At 31.3% G+C, this 17,764-nt stretch overlaps 13 non-coding genes across 13 annotated transcripts; all 13 read left to right on the top strand.

The window, feature by feature from the left end:
* The first annotated feature begins 207 nt into the window (after positions 1-207).
* TRNAL-UAG (transfer RNA leucine (anticodon UAG)) lies at positions 208-287 on the top strand. The gene has a single exon. It is a non-coding gene; the product is annotated as a tRNA-Leu (tRNA).
* A 1,324-nt stretch (positions 288-1,611) lies between these two features.
* On the top strand, positions 1,612-1,691 carry TRNAL-UAG (transfer RNA leucine (anticodon UAG)). The gene has a single exon. It is a non-coding gene; the product is annotated as a tRNA-Leu (tRNA).
* Positions 1,692-3,017: 1,326 nt separating this feature from the next.
* TRNAL-UAG (transfer RNA leucine (anticodon UAG)) lies at positions 3,018-3,097 on the top strand. The gene has a single exon. It is a non-coding gene; the product is annotated as a tRNA-Leu (tRNA).
* A 1,326-nt stretch (positions 3,098-4,423) lies between these two features.
* Positions 4,424-4,503, top strand: TRNAL-UAG (transfer RNA leucine (anticodon UAG)). The gene has a single exon. It is a non-coding gene; the product is annotated as a tRNA-Leu (tRNA).
* Positions 4,504-5,258: 755 nt separating this feature from the next.
* Positions 5,259-5,338, top strand: TRNAL-UAG (transfer RNA leucine (anticodon UAG)). Its single transcript has one exon. It is a non-coding gene; the product is annotated as a tRNA-Leu (tRNA).
* A 1,383-nt stretch (positions 5,339-6,721) lies between these two features.
* TRNAL-UAG (transfer RNA leucine (anticodon UAG)) lies at positions 6,722-6,801 on the top strand. The gene has a single exon. It is a non-coding gene; the product is annotated as a tRNA-Leu (tRNA).
* Positions 6,802-8,127: 1,326 nt separating this feature from the next.
* TRNAL-UAG (transfer RNA leucine (anticodon UAG)) lies at positions 8,128-8,207 on the top strand. The gene has a single exon. It is a non-coding gene; the product is annotated as a tRNA-Leu (tRNA).
* Positions 8,208-9,874: 1,667 nt separating this feature from the next.
* On the top strand, positions 9,875-9,954 carry TRNAL-UAG (transfer RNA leucine (anticodon UAG)). Its single transcript has one exon. It is a non-coding gene; the product is annotated as a tRNA-Leu (tRNA).
* Positions 9,955-11,280: 1,326 nt separating this feature from the next.
* On the top strand, positions 11,281-11,360 carry TRNAL-UAG (transfer RNA leucine (anticodon UAG)). Its single transcript has one exon. It is a non-coding gene; the product is annotated as a tRNA-Leu (tRNA).
* Positions 11,361-12,686: 1,326 nt separating this feature from the next.
* Positions 12,687-12,766, top strand: TRNAL-UAG (transfer RNA leucine (anticodon UAG)). Its single transcript has one exon. It is a non-coding gene; the product is annotated as a tRNA-Leu (tRNA).
* Positions 12,767-14,092: 1,326 nt separating this feature from the next.
* TRNAL-UAG (transfer RNA leucine (anticodon UAG)) lies at positions 14,093-14,172 on the top strand. The gene has a single exon. It is a non-coding gene; the product is annotated as a tRNA-Leu (tRNA).
* Positions 14,173-15,475: 1,303 nt separating this feature from the next.
* On the top strand, positions 15,476-15,555 carry TRNAL-UAG (transfer RNA leucine (anticodon UAG)). The gene has a single exon. It is a non-coding gene; the product is annotated as a tRNA-Leu (tRNA).
* A 1,326-nt stretch (positions 15,556-16,881) lies between these two features.
* TRNAL-UAG (transfer RNA leucine (anticodon UAG)) lies at positions 16,882-16,961 on the top strand. The gene has a single exon. It is a non-coding gene; the product is annotated as a tRNA-Leu (tRNA).
* Positions 16,962-17,764: the final 803 nt, after the last annotated feature.

Below are 17,764 nucleotides of genomic sequence, written 5' to 3'. Positions count from 1 at the left end.
TTATTGTCAATGTTACGAGAACGTAAAAGGTCGCACACATAAGGATAAATAAACGAGAGATAAAATAAATTAATAAGATACATTTATGATTTTTTGGTACATTGTTACGATACACTAATGTTAATTAGGAAAATACTGCCCACGGGAAGCTAGCATAGGGTGAGTATTGTACACGTGTTTAAATTTAACAAAATCTTTCAACATTGAGACAGTTTGGCCGAGTGGTCTAAGGCGCCAGATTTAGGCTCTGGTCCGAAAGGGCGTGGGTTCAAATCCCACAGCTGTCAACTTTTGCTTGTTTCTGTCATTTCGTTCCAAATTATCAGTTCACCCAAAATTTAAATAAAAATGTATGACTTAACTGTTTGATTTACTGTATTAAATAGACTAGGTTGGGAAAGTTTTCTTAATATTGATTCACTTTAGTTATAAATAAAAATTTGGTTCACCAAACCATTTATTTGGGTCGATATGATTTTATAAAACTATACCGGTTCAATTTGTTTCTTTTGAATCCTTCTTATGCTATAATAATTCGATTCAATTCAAAATTTTGACATAATTAACTATGAACAATCTTAGTTGTGGTCATTACCGTCCTGGTTCTCGATCTCATAAGATGACTTTCACACACGTTTGTTGCTTGGACTTATAAAGTAATTAGTTTTTTATAGTATTTAATTGGTTTCATGGAACATTAAGTGTGACTTAAATGTGAGACATCATTAAATATAAAGATATCACTCTAAAAGTATCTATATGTAAGTCTTACAATCGAATATAGCAACGCCAATGCATAGAGAATGTTATAAGTAATATTTATATTGGAATGACCCGCGATAAGAATACTACATAGTTTGTTATGTAAGTCTCATAAGTTATTTTTATAATCACAGTGGTGTATGCTACCATTTGACTGGAAACCATTAACTCCATACAAAAGGTCATTGAGGAGTTAATCATTTTAGTAGCGTCAAACATTGTTTGTCATAAGACGATTATAAAGTCAGTTAACTAGGTATTCAATGCGTCATGTGGATGGACATGAGCGGCCTGGAAGGATTTTTCTCATTCTACATATGCATGAGTAATATCTACATACTCCTTAATTAAGTATGATTTTAAAATGCATTATCATGCTTAAATAAATGAATATGCGATATTGAGCTTATTTGTTAATACTAAGTACACTCGGGCATCAAGAAACATAATATTGAATTATACAAGGGAGGTACGAATTATGTCTTGTGTTAGGTATACATATAAGGGCAAAAGAATAATTATACATATGATCATTATCATATAAAGGTTATATGAGATCACATGAAATTATCGTTAATTGGAAAGCAATGATGTCTGGCTAGACACCCTCTCTCTATTTATAATATTAAGTAAATTATTTAACATTATTGTCAATGTTACGAGAACGTAAAAGGTCGCACACATAAGGATAAATAAACGAGAGATAAAATAAATTAATAAGATACATTTATGATTTTTTGGTACATTGTTACGATACACTAATGTTAATTAGGAAAATACTGCCCACGGGAAGCTAGCATAGGGTGAGTATTGTACACGTGTTTAATTTAACAAAATCTTTCAAATTGAGACAGTTTGGCCGAGTGGTCTAAGGCGCCAGATTTAGGCTCTGGTCCGAAAGGGCGTGGGTTCAAATCCCACAGCTGTCAACTTTTGCTTGTTTCTGTCATTTCGTTCCAAATTATCAGTTCACCCAAAATTTAAATAAAAATGTATGACTTAACTGTTTGATTTACTGTATTAAATAGACTAGGTTGGGAAAGTTTTCTTAATATTGATTCACTTTAGTTATAAATAAAAATTTGGTTCACCAAACCATTTATTTGGGTCGATATGATTTTATAAAACTATACCGGTTCAATTTGTTTCTTTTGAATCCTTCTTATGCTATAATAATTCGATTCAATTCAAAATTTTGACATAATTAACTATGAACAATCTTAGTTGTGGTCATTACCGTCCTGGTTCTCGATCTCATAAGATGACTTTCACACACGTTTGTTGCTTGGACTTATAAAGTAATTAGTTTTTTATAGTATTTAATTGGTTTCATGGAACATTAAGTGTGACTTAAATGTGAGACATCATTAAATATAAAGATATCACTCTAAAAGTATCTATATGTAAGTCTTACAATCGAATATAGCAACGCCAATGCATAGAGAATGTTATAAGTAATATTTATATTGGAATGACCCGCGATAAGAATACTACATAGTTTGTTATGTAAGTCTCATAAGTTATTTTTATAATCACAGTGGTGTATGCTACCATTTGACTGGAAACCATTAACTCCATACAAAAGGTCATTGAGGAGTTAATCATTTTAGTAGCGTCAAACATTGTTTGTCATAAGACGATTATAAAGTCAGTTAACTAGGTATTCAATGCGTCATGTGGATGGACATGAGCGGCCTGGAAGGATTTTTCTCATTCTACATATGCATGAGTAATATCTACATACTCCTTAATTAAGTATGATTTTAAAATGCATTATCATGCTTAAATAAATGAATATGCGATATTGAGCTTATTTGTTAATACTAAGTACACTCGGGCATCAAGAAACATAATATTGAATTATACAAGGGAGGTACGAATTATGTCTTGTGTTAGGTATACATATAAGGGCAAAAGAATAATTATACATATGATCATTATCATATAAAGGTTATATGAGATCACATGAAATTATCGTTAATTGGAAAGCAATGATGTCTGGCTAGACACCCTCTCTCTATTTATAATATTAAGTAAATTATTTAACATTATTGTCAATGTTACGAGAACGTAAAAGGTCGCACACATAAGGATAAATAAACGAGAGATAAAATAAATTAATAAGATACATTTATGATTTTTTGGTACATTGTTACGATACACTAATGTTAATTAGGAAAATACTGCCCACGGGAAGCTAGCATAGGGTGAGTATTGTACACGTGTTTAAATTTAACAAAATCTTTCAACATTGAGACAGTTTGGCCGAGTGGTCTAAGGCGCCAGATTTAGGCTCTGGTCCGAAAGGGCGTGGGTTCAAATCCCACAGCTGTCAACTTTTGCTTGTTTCTGTCATTTCGTTCCAAATTATCAGTTCACCCAAAATTTAAATAAAAATGTATGACTTAACTGTTTGATTTACTGTATTAAATAGACTAGGTTGGGAAAGTTTTCTTAATATTGATTCACTTTAGTTATAAATAAAAATTTGGTTCACCAAACCATTTATTTGGGTCGATATGATTTTATAAAACTATACCGGTTCAATTTGTTTCTTTTGAATCCTTCTTATGCTATAATAATTCGATTCAATTCAAAATTTTGACATAATTAACTATGAACAATCTTAGTTGTGGTCATTACCGTCCTGGTTCTCGATCTCATAAGATGACTTTCACACACGTTTGTTGCTTGGACTTATAAAGTAATTAGTTTTTTATAGTATTTAATTGGTTTCATGGAACATTAAGTGTGACTTAAATGTGAGACATCATTAAATATAAAGATATCACTCTAAAAGTATCTATATGTAAGTCTTACAATCGAATATAGCAACGCCAATGCATAGAGAATGTTATAAGTAATATTTATATTGGAATGACCCGCGATAAGAATACTACATAGTTTGTTATGTAAGTCTCATAAGTTATTTTTATAATCACAGTGGTGTATGCTACCATTTGACTGGAAACCATTAACTCCATACAAAAGGTCATTGAGGAGTTAATCATTTTAGTAGCGTCAAACATTGTTTGTCATAAGACGATTATAAAGTCGGTTAACTAGGTATTCAATGCGTCATGTGGATGGACATGAGCGGCCTGGAAGGATTTTTCTCATTCTACATATGCATGAGTAATATCTACATACTCCTTAATTAAGTATGATTTTAAAATGCATTATCATGCTTAAATAAATGAATATGCGATATTGAGCTTATTTGTTAATACTAAGTACACTCGGGCATCAAGAAACATAATATTGAATTATACAAGGGAGGTACGAATTATGTCTTGTGTTAGGTATACATATAAGGGCAAAAGAATAATTATACATATGATCATTATCATATAAAGGTTATATGAGATCACATGAAATTATCGTTAATTGGAAAGCAATGATGTCTGGCTAGACACCCTCTCTCTATTTATAATATTAAGTAAATTATTTAACATTATTGTCAATGTTACGAGAACGTAAAAGGTCGCACACATAAGGATAAATAAACGAGAGATAAAATAAATTAATAAGATACATTTATGATTTTTTGGTACATTGTTACGATACACTAATGTTAATTAGGAAAATACTGCCCACGGGAAGCTAGCATAGGGTGAGTATTGTACACGTGTTTAAATTTAACAAAATCTTTCAACATTGAGACAGTTTGGCCGAGTGGTCTAAGGCGCCAGATTTAGGCTCTAGTCCGAAAGGGCGTGGGTTCAAATCCCACAGCTGTCAACTTATGTAAGTCTCATAAGTTATTTTTATAATCACAGTGGTGTATGCTACCATTTGACTGGAAACCATTAACTCCATACAAAAGGTCATTGAGGAGTTAATCATTTTAGTAGCGTCAAACATTGTTTGTCATAAGACGATTATAAAGTCAGTTAACTAGGTATTCAATGCGTCATGTGGATGGACATGAGCGGCCTGGAAGGATTTTTCTCATTCTACATATGCATGAGTAATATCTACATACTCCTTAATTAAGTATGATTTTAAAATGCATTATCATGCTTAAATAAATGAATATGCGATATTGAGCTTATTTGTTAATACTAAGTACACTCGGGCATCAAGAAACATAATATTGAATTATACAAGGGAGGTACGAATTATGTCTTGTGTTAGGTATACATATAAGGGCAAAAGAATAATTATACATATGATCATTATCATATAAAGGTTATATGAGATCACATGAAATTATCGTTAATTGGAAAGCAATGATGTCTGGCTAGACACCCTCTCTCTATTTATAATATTAAGTAAATTATTTAACATTATTGTCAATGTTACGAGAACGTAAAAGGTCGCACACATAAGGATAAATAAACGAGAGATAAAATAAATTAATAAGATACATTTATGATTTTTTGGTACATTGTTACGATACACTAATGTTAATTAGGAAAATACTGCCCACGGGAAGCTAGCATAGGGTGAGTATTGTACACGTGTTTAAATTTAACAAAATCTTTCAACATTGAGACAGTTTGGCCGAGTGGTCTAAGGCGCCAGATTTAGGCTCTAGTCCGAAAGGGCGTGGGTTCAAATCCCACAGCTGTCAACTTTTGCTTGTTTCTGTCATTTCGTTTCGGGCGTGGGTTCAAATCCCACAGCTGTCAACTTTTGCTTGTTTCTGTCATTTCGTTCCAAATTATCAGTTCACCCAAAATTTAAATAAAAATGTATGACTTAACTGTTTGATTTACTGTATTAAATAGACTAGGTTGGGAAAGTTTTCTTAATATTGATTCACTTTAGTTATAAATAAAAATTTGGTTCACCAAACCATTTATTTGGGTCGATATGATTTTATAAAACTATACCGGTTCAATTTGTTTCTTTTGAATCCTTCTTATGCTATAATAATTCGATTCAATTCAAAATTTTGACATAATTAACTATGAACAATCTTAGTTGTGGTCATTACCGTCCTGGTTCTCGATCTCATAAGATGACTTTCACACACGTTTGTTGCTTGGACTTATAAAGTAATTAGTTTTTTATAGTATTTAATTGGTTTCATGGAACATTAAGTGTGACTTAAATGTGAGACATCATTAAATATAAAGATATCACTCTAAAAGTATCTATATGTAAGTCTTACAATCGAATATAGCAACGCCAATGCATAGAGAATGTTATAAGTAATATTTATATTGGAATGACCCGCGATAAGAATACTACATAGTTTGTTATGTAAGTCTCATAAGTTATTTTTTAATCACAGTGGTGTATGCTACCATTTGACTGGAAACCATTAACTCCATACAAAAGGTCATTGAGGAGTTAATCATTTTAGTAGCGTCAAACATTGTTTGTCATAAGACGATTATAAAGTCAGTTAACTAGGTATTCAATGCGTCATGTGGATGGACATGAGCGGCCTGGAAGGATTTTTCTCATTCTACATATGCATGAGTAATATCTACATAATCCTTAATTAAGTATGATTTTAAAATGCATTATCATGCTGAAATAAATGAATATGCGATATTGAGCTTATTTGTTAATACTAAGTACACTCGGGCATCAAGAAACATGATATTGAATTATACAAGGGAGGTACGAATTATGTCTTGTGTTAGGTATACATATAAGGGCAAAAGAATAATTATACATATGATCATTATCATATAAAGGTTATATGAGATCACATGAAATTATCGTTAATTGGAAAGCAATGATGTCTGGCTAGACACCCTCTCTCTATTTATAATATTAAGTAAATTATTTAACATTTTTGTCAATGTTACGAGAACGTAAAAGGTCGCACACATAAGGATAAATAAACGAGAGATAAAATAAATTAATAAGATACATTTATGATTTTTTGGTACATTGTTACGATACACTAATGTTAATTAGGAAAATACTGCCCACGGGAAGCTAGCATAGGGTGAGTATTGTACACGTGTTTAAATTTAACAAAATCTTTCAACATTGAGACAGTTTGGCCGAGTGGTCTAAGGCGCCAGATTTAGGCTCTGGTCCGAAAGGGCGTGGGTTCAAATCCCACAGCTGTCAACTTTTGCTTGTTTCTGTCATTTCGTTCCAAATTATCAGTTCACCCAAAATTTAAATAAAAATGTATGACTTAACTGTTTGATTTACTGTATTAAATAGACTAGGTTAGGAAAATTTTCTTAATATTGATTCACTTTAGTTATAAATAAAAATTTGGTTCACCAAACCATTTATTTGGGTCGATATGATTTTATAAAACTATACCGGTTCAATTTGTTTCTTTTGAATCCTTCTTATGTTATAATAATTCGATTCAATTCAAAATTTTGACATGATTAACAATGAACAATCTTAGTTGTGGTCATTACCGTCCTGGTTCTCGATCTCATAAGATGACTTTCACACACGTTTGTTGCTTGGACTTATAAAGTAATTAGTTTTTTATAGTATTTAATTGGTTTCATGGAACATTAGGTGTGACTTAAATGTGAGACATCATTAAATATAAAGATATCACTCTAAAAGTATCTATATGTAAGTCTTACAATCGAATATAGCAACGCCAATGCATAGAGAATGTTATAAGTAATATTTATATTGGAATGACCCGCGATAAGAATACTACATAGTTTGTTATGTAAGTCTCATAAGTTATTTTTATAATCACAGTGGTGTATGCTACCATTTGACTGGAAACCATTAACTCCATACAAAAGGTCATTGAGGAGTTAATCATTTTAGTAGCGTCAAACATTGTTTGTCATAAGACGATTATAAAGTCAGTTAACTAGGTATTCAATGAGTCATGTGGATGGACATGAGCGGCCTGGAAGGATTTTTCTCATTCTACATATGCATGAGTAATATCTACATAATCCTTAATTAAGTATGATTTTAAAATGCATTATCATGCTGAAATAAATGAATATGCGATATTGAGCTTATTTGTTAATACTAAGTACACTCGGGCATCAAGAAACATAATATTGAATTATACAAGGGAGGTACGAATTATGTCTTGTGTTAGGTATACATATAAGGGCAAAAGAATAATTATACATATGATCATTATCATATAAAGGTTATATGAGATCACATGAAATTATCGTTAATTGGAAAGCAATGATGTCTGGCTAGACACCCTCTCTCTATTTATAATATTAAGTAAATTATTTAACATTTTTGTCAATGTTACGAGAACGTAAAAGGTCGCACACATAACGATAAATAAACGAGAGATAAAATAAATTAATAAGATACATTTATAATTTTTTGGTACATTGTTACGATACACTAATGTTAATTAGGAAAATACTGCCCACGGGAAGCTAGCATAGGGTGAGTATTGTACACGTGTTTAAATTTAACAAAATCTTTCAACATTGAGACAGTTTGGCCGAGTGGTCTAAGGCGCCAGATTTAGGCTCTGGTCCGAAAGGGCGTGGGTTCAAATCCCATAGCTGTCAACTTTTGCTTGTTTCTGTCATTTCGTTCCAAATTATCAGTTCACCCAAACTGTTTGATTTACTGTATTAAATAGACTAGGTTGGGAAAGTTTTCTTAATATTGATTCACTTTAGTTATAAATAAAAATTTGGTTCACAAAACCATTTATTTGGGTCGATATGATTTTATAAAACTATACCGGTTCAATTTGTTTCTTTTGAATCCTTCTTATGCTATAATAATTCGATTCAATTCAAAATTTTGACATAATTAACTATGAACAATCTTAGTTGTGGTCATTACCGTCCTGGTTCTCGATCTCATAAGATGATTTTCACACACGTTTGTTGCCTAGACTTATAAAAAATGAAGGAGTTGTCTAAAAATATTCAATAATCAGTGATGGACTTCCTTATATCTTAGCTAATGGCTCAATCATAAATGCACAAAGTCTTGATTCTCAGAACTACTTCCAAGTTAGTAGTTGTTAGGTTGTTCGGGAATTGACTGAGTTGTTGGACTGTGTATGAAAGGTCTAGATAGTCTTGTGTTAGTGAGGTAAATAAGTTATTCCACCAAATTTCTATAAGGTGTGAGATTAGTCCAAATTTATCCATAAACTATTGGTGTAAGACTCATATGCCAACATATTTATGATTAATGTATTTAAGACTTGTATCAAGTTGATTATTTATAATAAAAATACATTTTTATTATGTTTATTTTCAAAGTAATTAGTTTTTTATAGTATTTAATTAGTTTCATGGAACATTAAGTGTGACTTAAATGTGAGACATCATTAAATATAAAGATACCACTCTAAAAGTATCTATATGTAAGTCTTACAATCGAATATAGCAACGCCAATGCATAGAGAATGTTATAAGTAATATTTATATTGGAATGACCCGCGATAAGAATACTACATAGTTTGTTATGTAAGTCTCATAAGTTATCTTTATAATCACAGTGGTGTATGCTACCAATTGACTGGAAACCATTAACTCCATACAAAAGGTCATTGAGGAGTTAATCATTTTAGTAGCGTCAAACATTGTTTGTCATAAGACGATTATAAAGTCAGTTAACTAGGTATTCAATGAGTCATGTGGATGGACATGAGCGGCCTGGAAGGATTTTTCTCATTCTACATATGCATGAGTAATATCTACATAATCCTTAATTAAGTATGATTTTAAAATGCATTATCATGCTTAAATAAATCAATATGCGATATTGAGCTTATTTGTTAATACTAAGTACACTCGGGCATCAAGAAACATAATATTGAATTATACAGGAGAGGTACGAATTATGTCTTGTGTTAGGTATACATATAAGGGCAAAAGAATAATTATACATATGATCATTATCATATAAAGGTTATATGAGATCACATGAAATTATCGTTAATTGGAAAGCAATGATGTCTGGCTAGACACCCTCTCTCTATTTATAATATTAAGTAAATTATTTAACATTATTGTCAATGTTACGAGAACGTAAAAGGTCGCACACATAAGGATAAATAAACGAGAGATAAAATAAATTAATAAGATACATTTATGATTTTTTGGTACATTGTTACGATACACTAATGTTAATTAGGAAAATACTGCCCACGGGAAGCTAGCATAGGGTGAGTATTGTACACGTGTTTAAATTTAACAAAATCTTTCAACATTGAGACAGTTTGGCCGAGTGGTCTAAGGCGCCAGATTTAGGCTCTGGTCCGAAAGGGCGTGGGTTCAAATCCCACAGCTGTCAACTTTTGCTTGTTTCTGTCATTTCGTTCCAAATTATCAGTTCACCCAAAATTTAAATAAAAATGTATGACTTAACTGTTTGATTTACTGTATTAAATAGACTAGGTTAGGAAAATTTTCTTAATATTGATTCACTTTAGTTATAAATAAAAATTTGGTTCACCAAACCATTTATTTGGGTCGATATGATTTTATAAAACTATACCGGTTCAATTTGTTTCTTTTGAATCCTTCTTATGTTATAATAATTCGATTCAATTCAAAATTTTGACATGATTAACAATGAACAATCTTAGTTGTGGTCATTACCGTCCTGGTTCTCGATCTCATAAGATGACTTTCACACACGTTTGTTGCTTGGACTTATAAAGTAATTAGTTTTTTATAGTATTTAATTGGTTTCATGGAACATTAAGTGTGACTTAAATGTGAGACATCATTAAATATAAAGATATCACTCTAAAAGTATCTATATGTAAGTCTTACAATCGAATATAGCAACGCCAATGCATAGAGAATGTTATAAGTAATATTTATATTGGAATGACCCGCGATAAGAATACTACATAGTTTGTTATGTAAGTCTCATAAGTTATTTTTATAATCACAGTGGTGTATGCTACCATTTGACTGGAAACCATTAACTCCATACAAAAGGTCATTGAGGAGTTAATCATTTTAGTAGCGTCAAACATTGTTTGTCATAAGACGATTATAAAGTCAGTTAACTAGGTATTCAATGAGTCATGTGGATGGACATGAGCGGCCTGGAAGGATTTTTCTCATTCTACATATGCATGAGTAATATCTACATACTCCTTAATTAAGTATGATTTTAAAATGCATTATCATGCTGAAATAAATGAATATGCGATATTGAGCTTATTTGTTAATACTAAGTACACTCGGGCATCAAGAAACATAATATTGAATTATACAAGGGAGGTACGAATTATGTCTTGTGTTAGGTATACATATAAGGGCAAAAGAATAATTATACATATGATCATTATCATATAAAGGTTATATGAGATCACATGAAATTATCGTTAATTGGAAAGCAATGATGTCTGGCTAGACACCCTCTCTCTATTTATAATATTAAGTAAATTATTTAACATTTTTGTCAATGTTACGAGAACGTAAAAGGTCGCACACATAAGGATAAATAAACGAGAGATAAAATAAATTAATAAGATACATTTATGATTTTTTGGTACATTGTTACGATACACTAATGTTAATTAGGAAAATACTGCCCACGGGAAGCTAGCATAGGGTGAGTATTGTACACGTGTTTAAATTTAACAAAATCTTTCAACATTGAGACAGTTTGGCCGAGTGGTCTAAGGCGCCAGATTTAGGCTCTGGTCCGAAAGGGCGTGGGTTCAAATCCCACAGCTGTCAACTTTTGCTTGTTTCTGTCATTTCGTTCCAAATTATCAGTTCACCCAAAATTTAAATAAAAATGTATGACTTAACTGTTTGATTTACTGTATTAAATAGACTAGGTTGGGAAAGTTTTCTTAATATTGATTCACTTTAGTTATAAATAAAAATTTGGTTCACCAAACCATTTATTTGGGTCGATATGATTTTATAAAACTATACCGGTTCAATTTGTTTCTTTTGAATCCTTCTTATGCTATAATAATTCGATTCAATTCAAAATTTTGACATAATTAACTATGAACAATCTTAGTTGTGGTCATTACCGTCCTGGTTCTCGATCTCATAAGATGACTTTCACACACGTTTGTTGCTTGGACTTATAAAGTAATTAGTTTTTTATAGTATTTAATTGGTTTCATGGAACATTAAGTGTGACTTAAATGTGAGACATCATTAAATATAAAGATATCACTCTAAAAGTATCTATATGTAAGTCTTACAATCGAATATAGCAACGCCAATGCATAGAGAATGTTATAAGTAATATTTATATTGGAATGACCCGCGATAAGAATACTACATAGTTTGTTATGTAAGTCTCATAAGTTATTTTTATAATCACAGTGGTGTATGCTACCATTTGACTGGAAACCATTAACTCCATACAAAAGGTCATTGAGGAGTTAATCATTTTAGTAGCGTCAAACATTGTTTGTCATAAGACGATTATAAAGTCAGTTAACTAGGTATTCAATGAGTCATGTGGATGGACATGAGCGGCCTGGAAGGATTTTTCTCATTCTACATATGCATGAGTAATATCTACATACTCCTTAATTAAGTATGATTTTAAAATGCATTATCATGCTGAAATAAATGAATATGCGATATTGAGCTTATTTGTTAATACTAAGTACACTCGGGCATCAAGAAACATAATATTGAATTATACAAGGGAGGTACGAATTATGTCTTGTGTTAGGTATACATATAAGGGCAAAAGAATAATTATACATATGATCATTATCATATAAAGGTTATATGAGATCACATGAAATTATCGTTAATTGGAAAGCAATGATGTCTGGCTAGACACCCTCTCTCTATTTATAATATTAAGTAAATTATTTAACATTATTGTCAATGTTACGAGAACGTAAAAGGTCGCACACATAAGGATAAATAAACGAGAGATAAAATAAATTAATAAGATACATTTATGATTTTTTGGTACATTGTTACGATACACTAATGTTAATTAGGAAAATACTGCCCACGGGAAGCTAGCATAGGGTGAGTATTGTACACGTGTTTAAATTTAACAAAATCTTTCAACATTGAGACAGTTTGGCCGAGTGGTCTAAGGCGCCAGATTTAGGCTCTGGTCCGAAAGGGCGTGGGTTCAAATCCCACAGCTGTCAACTTTTGCTTGTTTCTGTCATTTCGTTCCAAATTATCAGTTCACCCAAAATTTAAATAAAAATGTATGACTTAACTGTTTGATTTACTGTATTAAATAGACTAGGTTAGGAAAATTTTCTTAATATTGATTCACTTTAGTTATAAATAAAAATTTGGTTCACCAAACCATTTATTTGGGTCGATATGATTTTATAAAACTATACCGGTTCAATTTGTTTCTTTTGAATCCTTCTTATGCTATAATAATTCGATTCAATTCAAAATTTTGACATGATTAACTATGAACAATCTTAGTTGTGGTCATTACCGTCCTGGTTCTCGATCTCATAAGATGACTTTCACACACGTTTGTTGCTTGGACTTATAAAGTAATTAGTTTTTTATAGTATTTAATTGGTTTCATGGAACATTAAGTGTGACTTAAATGTGAGACATCATTAAATATAAAGATATCACTCTAAAAGTATCTATATGTAAGTCTTACAATCGAATATAGCAACGCCAATGCATAGAGAATGTTATAAGTAATATTTATATTGGAATGACCCGCGATAAGAATACTACATAGTTTGTTATGTAAGTCTCATAAGTTATTTTTATAATCACAGTGGTGTATGCTACCATTTGACTGGAAACCATTAACTCCATACAAAAGGTCATTGAGGAGTTAATCATTTTAGTAGCGTCAAACATTGTTTGTCATAAGACGATTATAAAGTCAGTTAACTAGGTATTCAATGCGTCATGTGGATGGACATGAGCGGCCTGGAAGGATTTTTCTCATTCTACATATGCATGAGTAATATCTACATACTCCTTAATTAAGTATGATTTTAAAATGCATTATCATGCTTAAATAAATGAATATGCGATATTGAGCTTATTTGTTAATACTAAGTACACTCGGGCATCAAGAAACATAATATTGAATTATACAAGGGAGGTACGAATTATGTCTTGTGTTAGGTATACATATAAGGGCAAAAGAATAATTATACATATGATCATTATCATATAAAGGTTATATGAGATCACATGAAATTATCGTTAATTGGAAAGCAATGATGTCTGGCTAGACACCCTCTCTCTATTTATAATATTAAGTAAATTATTTAACATTATTGTCAATGTTACGAGAACGTAAAAGGTCGCACACATAAGGATAAATAAACGAGAGATAAAATAAATCAATAAGATACATTTATGATTTTTTGGTACATTGTTACGATACACTAATGTTAATTAGGAAAATACTGCCCACGGGAAGCTAGCATAGGGTGAGTATTGTACACGTGTTTAAATTTAACAAAATCTTTCAACATTGAGACAGTTTGGCCGAGTGGTCTAAGGCGCCAGATTTAGGCTCTGGTCCGAAAGGGCGTGGGTTCAAATCCCACAGCTGTCAACTTTTGCTTGTTTCTGTCATTTCGTTCCAAATTATCAGTGTATGACTTAACTGTTTGATTTACTGTATTAAATAGACTAGGTTGGGAAAGTTTTCTTAATATTGATTCACTTTAGTTATAAATAAAAATTTGGTTCACCAAACCATTTATTTGGGTCGATATGATTTTATAAAACTATACCGGTTCAATTTGTTTCTTTTGAATCCTTCTTATGCTATAATAATTCGATTCAATTCAAAATTTTGACATAATTAACTATGAACAATCTTAGTTGTGGTCATTACCGTCCTGGTTCTCGATCTCATAAGATGACTTTCACACACGTTTGTTGCTTGGACTTATAAAGTAATTAGTTTTTTATAGTATTTAATTGGTTTCATGGAACATTAAGTGTGACTTAAATGTGAGACATCATTAAATATAAAGATATCACTCTAAAAGTATCTATATGTAAGTCTTACAATCGAATATAGCAACGCCAATGCATAGAGAATGTTATAAGTAATATTTATATTGGAATGACCCGCGATAAGAATACTACATAGTTTGTTATGTAAGTCTCATAAGTTATTTTTATAATCACAGTGGTGTATGCTACCATTTGACTGGAAACCATTAACTCCATACAAAAGGTCATTGAGGAGTTAATCATTTTAGTAGCGTCAAACATTGTTTGTCATAAGACGATTATAAAGTCAGTTAACTAGGTATTCAATGCGTCATGTGGATGGACATGAGCGGCCTGGAAGGATTTTTCTCATTCTACATATGCATGAGTAATATCTACATACTCCTTAATTAAGTATGATTTTAAAATGCATTATCATGCTTAAATAAATGAATATGCGATATTGAGCTTATTTGTTAATACTAAGTACACTCGGGCATCAAGAAACATAATATTGAATTATACAAGGGAGGTACGAATTATGTCTTGTGTTAGGTATACATATAAGGGCAAAAGAATAATTATACATATGATCATTATCATATAAAGGTTATATGAGATCACATGAAATTATCGTTAATTGGAAAGCAATGATGTCTGGCTAGACACCCTCTCTCTATTTATAATATTAAGTAAATTATTTAACATTATTGTCAATGTTACGAGAACGTAAAAGGTCGCACACATAAGGATAAATAAACGAGAGATAAAATAAATTAATAAGATACATTTATGATTTTTTGGTACATTGTTACGATACACTAATGTTAATTAGGAAAATACTGCCCACGGGAAGCTAGCATAGGGTGAGTATTGTACACGTGTTTAAATTTAACAAAATCTTTCAACATTGAGACAGTTTGGCCGAGTGGTCTAAGGCGCCAGATTTAGGCTCTGGTCCGAAAGGGCGTGGGTTCAAATCCCACAGCTGTCAACTTTTGCTTGTTTCTGTCATTTCGTTCCAAATTATCAGTTCACCCAAAATTTAAATAAAAATGTATGACTTAACTGTTTGATTTACTGTATTAAATAGACTAGGTTGGGAAAGTTTTCTTAATATTGATTCACTTTAGTTATAAATAAAAATTTGGTTCACCAAACCATTTATTTGGGTCGATATGATTTTATAAAACTATACCGGTTCAATTTGTTTCTTTTGAATCCTTCTTATGCTATAATAATTCGATTCAATTCAAAATTTTGACATGATTAACTATGAACAATCTTAGTTGTGGTCATTACCGTCCTGGTTCTCGATCTCATAAGATGACTTTCACACACGTTTGTTGCTTGGACTTATAAAGTAATTAGTTTTTTATAGTATTTAATTGGTTTCATGGAACATTAAGTGTGACTTAAATGTGAGACATCATTAAATATAAAGATATCACTCTAAAAGTATCTATATGTAAGTCTTACAATCGAATATAGCAACGCCAATGCATAGAGAATGTTATAAGTAATATTTATATTGGAATGACCCGCGATAAGAATACTACATAGTTTGTTATGTAAGTCTCATAAGTTATTTTTATAATCACAGTGGTGTATGCTACCATTTGACTGGAAACCATTAACTCCATACAAAAGGTCATTGAGGAGTTAATCATTTTAGTAGCGTCAAACATTGTTTGTCATAAGACGATTATAAAGTCAGTTAACTAGGTATTCAATGCGTCATGTGGATGGACATGAGCGGCCTGGAAGGATTTTTCTCATTCTACATATGCATGAGTAATATCTACATACTCCTTAATTAAGTATGATTTTAAAATGCATTATCATGCTTAAATAAATGAATATGCGATATTGAGCTTATTTGTTAATACTAAGTACACTCGGGCATCAAGAAACATAATATTGAATTATACAAGGGAGGTACGAATTATGTCTTGTGTTAGGTATACATATAAGGGCAAAAGAATAATTATACATATGATCATTATCATATAAAGGTTATATGAGATCACATGAAATTATCGTTAATTGGAAAGCAATGATGTCTGGCTAGACACCCTCTCTCTATTTATAATATTAAGTAAATTATTTAACATTATTGTCAATGTTACGAGAACGTAAAAGGTCGCACACATAAGGATAAATAAACGAGAGATAAAATAAATTAATAAGATACATTTATGATTTTTTGGTACATTGTTACGATACACTAATGTTAATTAGGAAAATACTGCCCACGGGAAGCTAGCATAGGGTGAGTATTGTACACGTGTTTAATTTTAACAAAATCTTTCAACATTGAGACAGTTTGGCCGAGTGGTCTAAGGCGCCAGATTTAGGCTCTGGTCCGAAAGGGCGTGGGTTCAAATCCCACAGCTGTCAACTTTTGCTTGTTTCTGTCATTTCGTTCCAAATTATCAGTTCACCCAAAATTTAAATAAAAATGTATGACTTAACTGTTTGATTTACTGTATTAAATAGACTAGGTTGGGAAAATTTTCTTAATATTGATTCACTTTAGTTATAAATAAAAATTTGGTTCACCAAACCATTTATTTGGGTCGATATGATTTTATAAAACTATACCGGTTCAATTTGTTTCTTTTGAATCCTTCTTATGCTATAATAATTCGATTCAATTCAAAATTTTGACATGATTAACTATGAACAATCTTAGTTGTGGTCATTACCGTCCTGGTTCTCGATCTCATAAGATGACTTTCACACACGTTTGTTGCTTGGACTTATAAAGTAATTAGTTTTTTATAGTATTTAATTGGTTTCATGGAACATTAAGTGTGACTTAAATGTGAGACATCATTAAATATAAAGATATCACTCTAAAAGTATCTATATGTAAGTCTTACAATCGAATATAGCAACGCCAATGCATAGAGAATGTTATAAGTAATATTTATATTGGAATGACCCGCGATAAGAATACTACATAGTTTGTTATGTAAGTCTCATAAGTTATTTTTATAATCACAGTGGTGTATGCTACCATTTGACTGGAAACCATTAACTCCATACAAAAGGTCATTGAGGAGTTAATCATTTTAGTAGCGTCAAACATTGTTTGTCATAAGACGATTATAAAGTCAGTTAACTAGGTATTCAATGCGTCATGTGGATGGACATGAGCGGCCTGGAAGGATTTTTCTCATTCTACATATGCATGAGTA

The sequence above is a fragment of the Lathyrus oleraceus genome, chromosome 3 (genome assembly GCF_024323335.1).
Source record: "Lathyrus oleraceus cultivar Zhongwan6 chromosome 3, CAAS_Psat_ZW6_1.0, whole genome shotgun sequence".
In the NCBI taxonomy this organism is placed as follows: domain Eukaryota; kingdom Viridiplantae; phylum Streptophyta; class Magnoliopsida; order Fabales; family Fabaceae; genus Lathyrus; species Lathyrus oleraceus.
This window is presented reverse-complemented; position numbering and strand designations above follow the sequence as displayed.